The sequence below is a fragment of the Canis lupus genome, chromosome 7 (assembly GCF_003254725.2).
Source record: "Canis lupus dingo isolate Sandy chromosome 7, ASM325472v2, whole genome shotgun sequence".
NCBI lineage: Eukaryota > Metazoa > Chordata > Mammalia > Carnivora > Canidae > Canis > Canis lupus.
In genome coordinates, this window is record NC_064249.1 from 49,889,853 (window position 1) to 49,903,169 (window position 13,317).

At 37.1% G+C, this 13,317-nt stretch overlaps 1 long non-coding RNA gene across 2 annotated transcripts in view; it reads left to right on the forward strand.

Moving 5' to 3' along the window:
- The first annotated feature begins 2,221 nt into the window (after positions 1-2,221).
- Positions 2,222-13,317, forward strand: part of LOC125755455 (uncharacterized) — a 250,818-nt gene continuing 239,722 nt past the window's right edge. For both annotated transcript variants that reach the window (XR_007412068.1, XR_007412067.1), the window contains exon 1: positions 2,222-2,412. This is a non-coding gene — a long non-coding RNA (uncharacterized LOC125755455). The remainder of the gene's footprint in view (positions 2,413-13,317) is intronic.

Here is a 13,317-nt window from a genome sequence, read left to right on the forward strand (position 1 = left end):
TGCAAATAAAATGCTGAAATCTATCCTACTTTTTGTAAAAGTAATAAAATCCAGGGCAGTCCAGCCAGTTTCAACATCAAAACATCAACATCAAGACTTTCGCACAAGACTTTCGCACAACTTTCTTTTTGGATGCCTGTAATAAATGAAAATTTTGATTGAATAAATATCTGCCAGTGATTGAGAACAAGAGCAGGCAATGTTAGAGGCTGTGTTTGTGAAAGCCAACACTGAAGATGGAACTTCTCAAGATGTATTTTTATTAAACAGGTGTTTGTGCCTGTTATTTCAACTAAGACCACAATCCACATGTTAGTCATAATAGTTGAACTGACGGAGAAGGAGAACAAATATGGTACCTAAAGATCTTTATTAAGAAATGTATTTCGAAGGAAGGAAAGGAGGTAAGTTAGTTAGTTCTCTGGCTTGGGTGGTACTGTTATGAGGCCCACAAATTCCACCAACTTAATTTTCTTAGATATATATTTTCCTCTGCCTAAAACATATCATAGCCTTAAGAAAAGAGTGCATCAAACTATGTTATGTGTTCATCATCCTCATATTAGACAGGGAGAGGCTGTCATCTTCATTTGAGCTATAAGGAACTATTCTCATATTTCCTAAGGAATGTCAATATTTTAAACAAAATATTATCTTAACCTGAGGATGAACCATTTTCTCATCCAGTATACACACTGTCCTACACTAAAAGTAGGACATCAAGCACCCATCTTGACTACACTATCATGAAAGATATTTCTTTAGAAATACCATCCTCGGGCCGCCCACGTGGCTCAGAGGTTTAGCACCGCCTTCAGCCCAGGGCGTGATCCTGGAGACCTGGAATCGAGTCCCATGTCGGGCTCCCTGCATGGAGCCTGCTCCTCCCTCTGCCTGTGTCTATGCCTCTCTCTCTCTCTCTCTGCGTGTGTGTGTCAAGAATAAATAAAATCTTAAAAAAAAAAAAAAAAGAAAAAAGAAATACCATCCTCTCAGTCCTGTTGTCAGCTTAGCCAAATCTTACCAGATCGTTCACTAGAGAGTTTGCATTTTGCTTTTCATGTAAATTTTTTTCTATTGAGCTCATAATGATTCTTCTACTTTCTGAACTCACAGAGCCTAAGTCTGGAAGTATTTATTTTAACTTGCTTTACTATGTTTTATCTTTGTTTCCTTAATGTAAATCTTATTTTGAAAAAGATTGCAAAATTCATTGAAAATGGGAACTTTGCCTCCCCAGTTTTTAGTATCTCCTATAATGCCTAGCATAATGTTAAGAAGAATAAAGACTTGTAGGAATGGAAAATAAGATAAAAATAGGAACAAATTATATTAAGTGGCCATTGATCTTTTTGTAATTGGGGTAGTGATTATTGTTACCCCTCTTTTTTTGTTCCTGTTGTTTCTGTTGGACTTGTTAGCTTGTTTGTTTGGTTTTTGCTTTGCTTAGCATATATGACCAGATTTGCATAGCATCGGCAAATTGCCCTAAATTTGATAACAGTTCATTATTTACCGCACCATTTTTGACAAAGCACACAGTATTTAAAAACAAAAGCAAAACTGAAAACTGTGAGGGGATTTAGGAGGGTAGATGCCTACCAACCTAACTGGACTCTGAGATCGAACTCTTGACTCTTCTCTAAGACTTAATAACTCAGAGTTTGCATATTTATTCCTAAGTGTTTCCTGAGAATCAGCAGGTAGTCAACATAATCATATTTTAAAAGCAACAGAGGAGTGATCCCTGGGTGGTGCAGCGGTTTGGCGCCTGCCTTTGGCTCAGGGCGCGATCCTGGAGACCCGGGATCAAATCCCACGTCGGGCTCCCGGTGCATGGAGCCTGCTTCTCCCTCTGCCTGTGTCTCTGCCTCTCTCTCTCTCTCTGTGTGACTATCATAAATAAATAATAAAAAAAATAAAAGCAACAGAGGAATTCACAATATAAAGGAATTCTATTGTTGGTTTTCTCTGAAGTGAATAATCATCTCCTAATATTTTGTTATCTTAATTTTTGTTAGAGAATTTCACATGCCAGGCTAATTAAGGAAAGGCACACCTGTAAAAAGCAGCCAACTAGATGTGGTTTCATTTGCACTGTTTTCCAGCATGCTAGCAACCAATAGCTTGGCCAGATCTCTAGTCACATACACCTTAAGTTTTAATGGTTACCATAGCAATGAAAAAAGGCATTACAAAATGCACAAGCTGTTAACATGTTGCAGAAGCCAAAAGAAAGAGCTAAGAATAAACTTCTGCAAATTCCTGATCGCACCACATTTAAGGAAAACTGCTGTTAAACCAACATCATGTCCCAGTCAAATAGCTCATTAATCTGAAGCCGAGCCTGCGTATCCCTCCCTTGGAGCTCTCCATCAGCTGGGGCTGGGCCATCTCCCTGTGAGAATATACGTGAGTATGTCAGAATGAGCAGGGGTGTGTGTGGAGCTGGCAGGGACAGGGAGACGGAGAAAGAGAATAAACAGGCTGCAAATTGAGTCTCAGCTCCTTCATCAACAAGAAAGAAAACCTTCATGTTTTCTAACAGAGATGACAGACAAGAGAATTTAAATGAATCTAATTTAGATAAATCTAAATTTTATTCAGTGAGTAAATCATTATAAACATAGACAGATAAGATGAGTGTTCTATTTGGTTTAGGTTTTTCAGACAGAACCCAGATATTTGGGCTGCAAGGAAATTAAAAATGCACACCCATATAGTCCCCTGCCAGCAAGGAAGTGTTGCTCACTGAGCGGAAAGTGTCTTCTCAATGATGTAGTTTCCAGAATAAAGAAGGAAGAAAAAGAGGGTCCTTGGTTGGGAATATGACACAACTAAAGAAGACAAAGGGTAAGGTGCAAGCTTTCATATTTAAAGGGGCCTCGGTTCTAGAATAAATAGACAACTGGACAGAGAGGTAGAACTCTTGTTTACTGATTAGGCAGACAGACGATGAGGGAGTTAATGAGAGAGATGAAGCATCAAATATGATACAGAAATGCAAGGCTGATTCATGTGGTTTAACTGTGTGTTTTTTCCAGATTTATGGTTTCCAAGGAGGGAGGTCATTTGAGGGGGGAGGGGAGGGCAGACTGCCATTCTGAATTAACAGGCAGAATGTTGTAGGCCCCACCCTGGGGAGAGCCTTCCTTGTATACATTTCTCTTGAGGCAGAACTCTCATTGTTTCCCTTTGTTGCTCTGTTCACACTCTGGAGTGTCCCTGTGTTGTGCTGTCTGCCACCTCTGCTCAATTCTCTGCTGCCTGCAAGTCTGGTCCCTTTTCCCAGGCCTCCCTAGAGGCCTTCCAAAGGCCTGTCTCCACACCATAATCCACATCTCATCTCTCCCTTGCCTCCCAAATCCTAATGCATACTTGGTAGTGTCCACTTTTGGCTTGTGCTTGATTATAAACTGCTCCCTTGTCACCACTCTTAGAAGACTTTGAAGATCCAACTAAATTCATGATTTAACTCTCAGGTCTTCCTCAGCAACCCTGATATCTCATATGTTTCAGCCTATTACTGTAGCCACTGAGCAAGGTCAATGCCCTAAAACATCTTCTTTCTTCTCTTTCTTACTTTCAATTTTACTTCCTCAGTTAAATTTTAGAGTTCTTTAGGACTGGGATTTCATTCTATTTTTTTGCAATGTTTCACCTAAAACACTTTGATGCTTCTACTGAGTACCTAATAAATGCTCAATGAATTGGCTTGTATTTTTTACCCCTAGGCCATGTTCTCTAGAATCACAGTATGTCTTGAAATTATAGTTTAAGACATTTTGTAAACTCAGACTCAAGTTCTAGACATATAGTAAATCAGGGTGAAACTCAAACTGTAATAAGATTATCTAATTTTTGCCAACAATTCATAGAATTGTAGAGCTGGAAGGGACATAGGAAGTCAACTACTCCAAATCCACTTATCTTTTAAAGCAAAGGTCATGATGCACAGTGAGGTGCCTTAAGGTCACATATATAGTTGCCTAGATAAGAGTAGAAGTTGAATCCCTTGAGTCTCCCTTATGAATTTTTTCCCCAATGCCTTATTGCTTGCCATCATGGCACTCTTTTATCTCTGTGTTGCTTTATAAAGAGATTTGATATTATATTCAATATATACAGCACCATTGTATTTACTCCCCAGGATATATTTCCTTATCTGGTTTAAACTTTCCTGGTAAGAAAAAGTTGCCTGACATATCTCTCTAGCTGATAATATAGCCCAAACCAACTTATTCTTGTATGGTACTCAATTATTGGTTAATCAAAATTTGCCTTAAACCAAATACTATGTTAGGTCTGTGCGATACTAAGTAAAGTTACACCCGATCTACATGCTTAAGAGCTTTGTAGTCCAGTAGTGGGGAGGTCCAATGAGAAATGTTAATGAGGTAGCAAGACCTCTGCAAAGATCATGGGAAGGGATGTCTTCTGGGCTAATAACCAAGTACTAGAAGATGGTGGGCAGATAGAGACTGAAGGTAAAACATTCCTCAGAGTGGACTCAGCATGTGCAAAGAGCCAGAGGTTAAAAGGAACAATTTGAAAACTTGGAAGTAAATTTAGTTTAGTTCATGTACTAGGCTAAGAGAAAAGGTGGAGTCAAGAGGCAGGGAGTGGGCCATGGGAAGATTTATGGTCAATGTCATCACATTTCAGCCTTAAAATTATTCAGTATATAAACAGAGCAATGACATAATTATATTTATATTAAGAAATATGGGATCCCTGGGTGGCACAGCGGTTTAGTGCCTGCCTTTGGCCCAGGGCGCGATCCTGGAGACCCAGGATCGAATCCCACGTCAGGCTCCCGGTGCATGGAGCCTGCTTCTCGCTCTGCCTATGTCTCTGCCTCTCTCTCTCTCTCTCTCTCTCTCTCTCTCTGTGACTATCATAAATAAATAAAAATTAAAAATTATATTTATATTAAGAAATACTTTTGATGGCAATGCAAAAGAAAGCAGTGTCAAAAGAAAATTCACAGAACTTTAACTGATACGAGTATTTTATTAAATGGCAAACTGTTCACAAATGGGGAAACTTCAAACTGAAAGTAGTTGGAAGCTCTACTTAGCAGTTATAGCTCACTTTGTAAGGTGTGATTGTTTACTAGAAACTTATATTCCTTTTCATTGCATAAGCTTACTTGTTTGGAGCTGATTGCCTGGGAAGCTAAAAGTCACATTGACATGAGGAAAGCTTAAATTTTATTTATAGTTTGGGTCAGTGTTTGGGGAAAACAGGACAGTTTTAAATATTGGTTACATGACTGAGATTTTGCTCTAGGGATATATATTCAAACCATGGCCTCCTTTTTTGGCCAAGCTTTACAATAGATGTGGGCTCAGCAGACAAAAAGAAGAATTTGCAAATCTATTATAGTAACCCAGTGAGATATTATGAATTTGAGTCAACTTAGAAGCAATAGAAATGGAGACAAAGGGATTAAAAAGTCAAGTATTTACCAAAATAAAAATTTTACCAAAAAGAGGGAGCTGAAGGAGAATTTCAAGTCGACACCCAGGTTTCTGGTTTGTATCACTGTGAATGGTGGTGCCATTTTTTGAGAGGAACACAGAAATAGAGACAAATTTAAGGATGGATGTCATTAGTTCACTTTGGACTTGCGGGTTTTGATATGCCCACGAGAGGCTTCCAGAAAGAGATTAGACATCAGAACTTGGAACTCAGGGAAAAGGCTAAGGCTAGAAACATCTATGCCGTCCATATGGAGATGATGATGCACTGAATCATCATGGCACTGGTTCTGCCCCTCAGACTAATCAGAGACAAATTCCTAGAGAAAGCAGAGTATGTCTCGGTGTAGTTCCATCACATACACACATAACAGTGTGCTTCCTCTTGACGCTGGCCTTTTACTTGGGCTCCCTGTCTCCCACCCACTTACTTTTTCCTGTATATCTTTTTCTGAACTTAGGTTTTTAGAAACTTCATATGTAACTCAGCTTCCTATCCATATCCCCCGTGGGACCCTAGGAGATTGAAAAGTCTTCCAGAAAAAGGAATAAACCTCTAATGATATAATTTTATGAAAGAAATTAGTTCCTTTGCAGGTTAATGTAGGCAATAATAGCTGCTATTTATAGGAAGCCAAGGATGAAATTTGGACAGGGAGGGTATGCCCATCATAAGCATACTGCAAAGATAGATCTCAATCCAGTATGCATAAGAGAAAGAGCTGATGTTTCTATAAAACTTACCATATACTAGAAATTGTTCTAAAAATTGTAAATAGTAATCCTCATAATAGACCTTAGCTACTATAATTTTCCAATTTACAGAGGAGGATATTGAGTTACAAAATCGTTAAGTGACTTGGAGAAATTCTGCAGGTATAGGAGGTACATTCAATGCTAGCAAGTCTAACTCAAAATTCTGTGCTCTAATTGTTTATAGACTGAATTAATGCATAAACATTTATTAAATTAATGTTATATAGCAAAGATAAGATAGAGAAGCTAACTCAATATTTCTTGACTTGTAAGTCATTTAACTGTTATACTTTGGTTCATGAATTGAAGACATTTTGGCCTGAGTGGGAGCCAGGAGAAGGAACTTTTCTATTTCCTATATTCAAATAACTTGGAAATATCATATGCTAAATAAAATGAGAAATTAAGGACTGGGGAAAATATTACTCCAATGTTAATACCAAAGGACAGCATAGGAGGAAGACCATGAGCTTGGTATTTGACCAACTGAGCTTTGATTTCTTTCTCTTCTTATTCTTCTTTCTTTTTTCTCCCCATATATCAGTCGGATAACCTAGGGCAAATTATTTTAGGTCTTAGAGACCCTTGATTCCTTCATATGTAAAATGGGATTAATGTTGCCTAATTCACAGAGTGGTTAGGTGAAGATTATGTGACACGATCCATCTAAAAACTCTAGTTCATAGCTGACAAATAGTGAATTTCCTATAAATACGTGCTATTACTATTATCTGCATTAACCCAATAAAAAAATCAAAAACCTGAGAGATAAATGTAATTTGTCAGATTATAATCACATATTCATGCATATTTTATTTTATCATCAAAACATCCCTGGGCAAAACATAGAGTAGGCATGTTATTTGACAAATGAGGCAATTGTGGTTCAGAGAGATTAAATTAATATCTCAAAGTCCCAAAGCTAGTAGTTTGCAAAGAATGACTACCTTAGGACTCAACAATATGATTCAAAATAATCATTTTGCCTATCTTCTGCCACACTATAACATTGCCCTTAAACTTAAGTAATTTGACAGTCACTCTCAGCATTACTGGCACATGAGGAGTCAAGTTTCTAGAACATCTGTGCCAGGACCCATAACTCTTTGTCCTCCCACTTCCCATGTGCTACGTTTACAAGTCTACTCTATGAAATAGCATGATTTATTCTCACTTAGAAGGCAGACTACAGCAGATGGATTCTCCTTGGAGGTCTCCCACATCAAATACTGACTCATCCCAGCCCTGATGAGTTGTAAAATCTGATAAGATCACAGCCCAAAGAGGTATGATCAGTGTCCAAGTTGGCAACTGGGCCTGATTCCTTTGTCCACCAGAAGCAACCCCACCCCATGGGTTGTCCTCGTAGCCCACCAATGGCCCATCCTACACCATTCTTCCCACATCTACACCTCAGCTTCAAGGGGAAGGTTCCCATAAAAATCTTTAACCACTCTGCTCCTTTCCTCAGGCAGAGACAGTGAGCGCTCTCAAGCTGCTTTCAGCCTCCCAAATAAGTGAAATGTTTGACATGAAAGCATATGTTTTTTGGCAACTTTGTTTAATCCACATTTTAAAGGGAAAATTGAAACTCCACAAGGTGCGAAAGAGATTAGTGGAACGTTTCAGTATCTGGTGGAAAGCAGACCGTGTTCCCTCCTCCTTCTGTTCTCTTTTCCTTTTCCTTCATGTGCAGATATTTGCTTTATAAAAGCTGCCATAGAAATGAATCTTTTAATTAAGAATCTGAGCCACCTAACTGCAGAACAGAGAGAAATATCAAATGACACAGGATGTAGGAGCCATCTGCAAGGGAGATATGGCACATGTCTTCTCAAGAAAGATCACCACTCTCTGAAGTCATGTGCAGGTCGCAGAATCAAGGGTTCTAGGATTAGGGAAATTTGCTTTCTAAAGAGGTTACATTTCTTAACACAAGATACAAAATTACTCCCCCCAGGAAGAAAGTTATTTTGCCAGGTTTTGCTTATCATATTAGAGAATGCAGTGACATAGGCAGTTGCTTTGAGGAATCACTTTTCTAGAAGTTCTGACTGGACTGGTTTGAAAGATTTACAAATTTGGGCTCCAATTCACCTGAAAAATCCATGTAGATGTCCCTTGTATAAGTCAAGTTTGGAAGGGCCTAAGGCTACACATAGAGGTACCAGTAATGTTAGGAGAGCAGAAGAAGATGAAGGGAAAGTCATCCATTTCTTTACCACCCCCAGGTGTATTGGTCCCACATGTACTCTCACCTTACTACCCCAACAACGACCTTGTCCCATTGGGAAGGGGATAGCAGAAAGCTAATATTGGAGACCTATAGCCAATTTTCCTAGTAAGTCACTGAATTAAGATACAACCCCTAGAATGAGTCTCCACTATACAGAGTTAAACTCCATTGGTTCTGAAAATAGAGTTTTGCATTTAGAGTAAATTACGAAACTGTTATTACATTTGAACTTTTTTGTTTTTTACAATTAAGCAATAATTTGGGAAGCATCAGGATGATTTGGAAGGCAATATTGAGAACACATATCTGGAATAAGATTGTATGGATTAAAATCTGAGACTCCCCTCAACCTCCCTCAGCCCAAAACACACATACCTTACTATGTGATCCTGAGCAAGTACCTAAACCTCTGTTTCAGAATTTTTAAATGGGTATAACAATTGTAAAAATCTTCATCCTAGTAATTTATGACTATTAAAAGAATTAATAGAGGCAAAGGCAATTAGAATATACATTGCATAAATGAAATGCATAATAAATACTAGGTAATTTTGTTATTGTTATTATTTAAAGACTTCAAGCTAGGTTTTCTTGCATTTTTTTATTGTAAAATATACATAACATAAAACTCACCATTTTAACAATTGAGTGACATTAGGTACATTCACAGTGTTGTGCAAACATCAACACTATGCATTTCCATCATCCCGAAAAGAAACATACCCATTAAACAGTAACTCCCAATTTCTCTCTCCCACTAAACAGCTAGTAACTCTATTTTACTTTGTGTCTCTATGAATTTGGCTATTGTAGGTACCTTACATAACTGGAATCATACATATATCCTTTTATGCCTCTCTTTATTTGGAATAATGGTTTCAGTGGTCCTCATGTTGTAGCATGCATCAGAATGTCATCTCTATATAGCTGAGTAATATTTCATTATATGTACATACCACATTTTGTTCACTCATTCATCTGTTAATGGACACTTAGGTTTTTAGGTTTTTCTATATTTTGGCCTTTATGAAAAATAATTTGTGAAAAATTGGTATACAAGTACCAGTTCTGACTCCTTTTTTCAATTTCTTTTGATATCTACCTAGATGTGGAATTACTGGGTTATCTTATAATTCTATGTTTAACTTTCTGAGAAAGACTAAACTATTTCCACAGTAGGTATACCCTCAGCAATGCATAAGGATTCTAATTTATCCATAGCCTCATTAACACTTGATATTTTTCTTTTTTTGTAATAGTCATTTTAATGTGTGAGAAATTGTATCTTGTGGTTTCGGTTTTTGCATTTCCCTAATGACAAAAAATGTTGAGCACCTTTCCAGGTGCTTACTGAACATTTACATATCTTCTTTGGATACATGTCCAAGTCATTTGTTAATTTTTAAATTGATTTGTTTTGTTGTTGTTGAGTTATACATTATCTTTATATATTCTGATTTTTTAAAGATCTTATTCATTTATTCATGAGAGACAGAGAGGGAGAGAAAGAGAGAGGGAGGGAGAGGGAGGGAGAGACACAGGCAGAGGGAGAAGCAGGCTCCATGCAAGGAGCCTGACATGCGACTTGATCTCGGGACTCCGGGATCACACCCTGGCCCGAAGGAAGGTGCCAAACTGCCCAGGGATCCCCCTATATATTCTGATATTAATGTCTTATCAAGTATATTGTTTACAAATATTTTTCTCCCATTCCGTGCTTGTCTGTTTAGTCTTTCAATAGTGTCCTTTGAGGCACAGAAAGTTTTAAATTTTGGTGAAGTTCAATTATCTCTTCTTTTCTTGTGCCTTTGGTATCCTGTGCCTTTGGTATCCTGTCCAATAAATCAATGCCATGAAGTGTTTCCCATCTGTTTTCTTCTAAGAGTTTTAGGTCTTATATTTAGGCATTTGAGACATTTAGACTTTTTTGTATGATTTTAGGTAAGGATCCAATCATTCTTTTGCTTTGGATATCCATTTACTCTAGCACCATTATTTTAAAAGATTATCCCTTTTCCACTGAATAGTTTTGGTATCCTTGCAAAAAGTCAATTGACCATATATCCAGGTTTAGTTCTGAGTCTTATATTCTATTCCAGTAATCTATATGTCTGTCTTTATGTCAGTACAACTGTTTTGATTACTATAGTTTTGTAGTAAGTCTTTAATTCAGGAAGTGTAATTTCTCCAACTTTGGTCTTCTTTTTCAAGATAATTTTGACTATTTGGAATCCCTTGAGATTCCTTATGAATTTTAACATCACTTTTTCTATCTACAAAACTAGCAACAGCAAATCAAGTCCTTCTCAAGCTGCCATCTCTCTGGTTCTCTCATCTGCCTTCCTTTTCCACTTGTAAGGACCATTGGGATCACATTGAGCCTACTTTCAAAATCCAGAATAATCTATCTCAAGGTAAGGTGATTAGCAGCATCAATTCCCTCTGGAATTGAACCCCACCCCCTTTGTCAGCCTGATTTTAGGTTCAGGTTCAGGAGATTAGGAACATTTTTGTACCTACACAAACATTAAATATTTTTAAACATATATATTTACATTTTAGAGCTAGAAAGAGCCTTGGCCAAATTCTTCATTTACAAAGAAACTAAGGATGAGAGAAAGGAGATCACTTTGCCAGGCCTATCCTCCTAGACAACCCCATTAAATATCCCCAGAAATGGGATGCCTGGGTGGCTCAGCGGTTTAGTGCCTGCCTTTGGCTCAGGCCTGATCCTAGAGTCCCAGAATCAAGTCCCACGTCAGGCTCCCTGCATGGAGCCTGCTTCTCCCTCTGCCTCTCTCTCACTCTGTCTCTCATGAATAAATAAATAAAAATATTTTAAAAATATATCCCCAGAAACTACTAACTAGGTAGATCCCCTCTCATTTCCAGCCTCTTTAACAACAGCAGAATCTCATCCTTTATATTGAAAGATCCAACTACAGCTATGATTTTTAAAAATTTCTATCATTTGCATGCACATGACTATGATAGAGTCTAATTCCTAATAGACTCACTGATAAAATACCTAGGGGAAAAACCCAGAAAGTAAGTCAAAAGTAAGTCAAATTCTACAATATTCTATAAGGAATCCTGCAAGGATCCTAAGATACACAACTGTCAGATGTGTTTGTCTGCTTATCAATTCTTAGTAGAAATGGGTAACTTTCTGCTAATAAAGACCTCCCAATCGTATTAGTCTCTCACCTGAGCAGGGGATACATAAAGCATTTTAATCTTGCCTATTTACAGTAACAAGGAAATATTCCTTCTTTTCCTCTTTAAGGCCCTCGTTTATTTACTCTGTTTTGACTCTCGTATTCAGGAAAAAGCATGTTGATTCTGACAAATGACAGTAATTACAAAATCTACAAATCACATATAGAAATAGACACTTTGTTTTAACTCACGTTTTCAGCATTGCAGATAGTCTGAAAGCACTCAAAATATATTGAATGAAAGTTTAAGGCTATAAAAATTAAATGATAATTGCATTATTTTCTTCTTAAGATAAATGTAATTGAAGAGCTGTAAGAGTGTTCTTTATTTTAAAATATGATTAGGCCATTTTGGAGCCCATAGAGGAGTGAACAATCTAGAAAATATGAATCACTTTGAAACTTAGAGTTTATGAACAACATGAACCACCTTTATCAGAATTATAAAATTGGCAAGTGCAAAAACCATAGTTGATGGTATCACATTAGTCAACCAATATGATGTGTTTGCTCAGGAGTTTGGAGGCAGTGACTATGCCTACTTGCTTCAGTTTTTGAAAATCAAATGATAGAATATTAAAGTTGAAAATGAAATAACAAATACAATTCTAATGTTTTATAAGCAAAGAAGTTAAAGCTCCCCGAATTTAGGTGACTTGCGTAAGGTTTTGAATTTGTGTTAGAGTATGGATGTTTGTTAAAGATTTTAATACTTTTTATCATATACCTACCCAAACCTAGCATGTTTGTTCACATATGTGCTTCAAAGCACATTTGATGATCTACTAATTCCTATCCTATGCTCAATTCTGTGCTAAAAGGAAGATCATGTTCTTGTTCTTAATGAATTTAGAATCTAACTCAAGAAACAAAACAAACTTACAATGGAGACAGTATAAGGCACTTGATAGTAAGAAACATGAGGTAATTTTCTTAGTTCAGAATTCTTTGCTTACCAAGAATATTTCAGTATCCTCATAATTCTAATTCCATCTTTTCCATTGTACCCAGAATTATCTTTCCAATGTCTCAAGAATTATTTTTCCAAAATTTGTATCTGACCAAGTTTTATCCAGTTAGTAGTTGTGCATGCTCTCCACCACATATCAGACACTCTGCTTGCTACTTCCTTCCATTCTTCCCATCTACTTTTCCTTGGCCATCTCATACCATTCGTTATTCCCTACCTGGGTCACACCATTGCATTTTTCTGTTTTATCCATGTTAATTACAGAGCTAGAGCTTCAGACTAACAGATTATTTGAGTTGGATAAATCGCTATTGAAGTATCTTGTTTTCATCATTTGATCTGGAAAATAGTGTTTAATTGTATATTCTTTACAGATTTTTTTTTTTTGCAGCTTCTTTATACACAAACATTCTAAGACCCTGTGATGAAGACTGGCACTTATAAGGGTGTAGCATATAGGACATTTTTAGCCATTGATATAGTTGGGGAAGATTTCCTATAGGAGATAAGTATAGAGAATGAAGATATAAATTAGGAGATGTGTCGTATAACTACTAAATTTTTCAAAAGTGATTTTAAGATGGTCAAGACATGGTCTTCACACATTTCAAAAGACTAAAATGCAATGAGATCACACCTTAGTCTTCCCCCTTG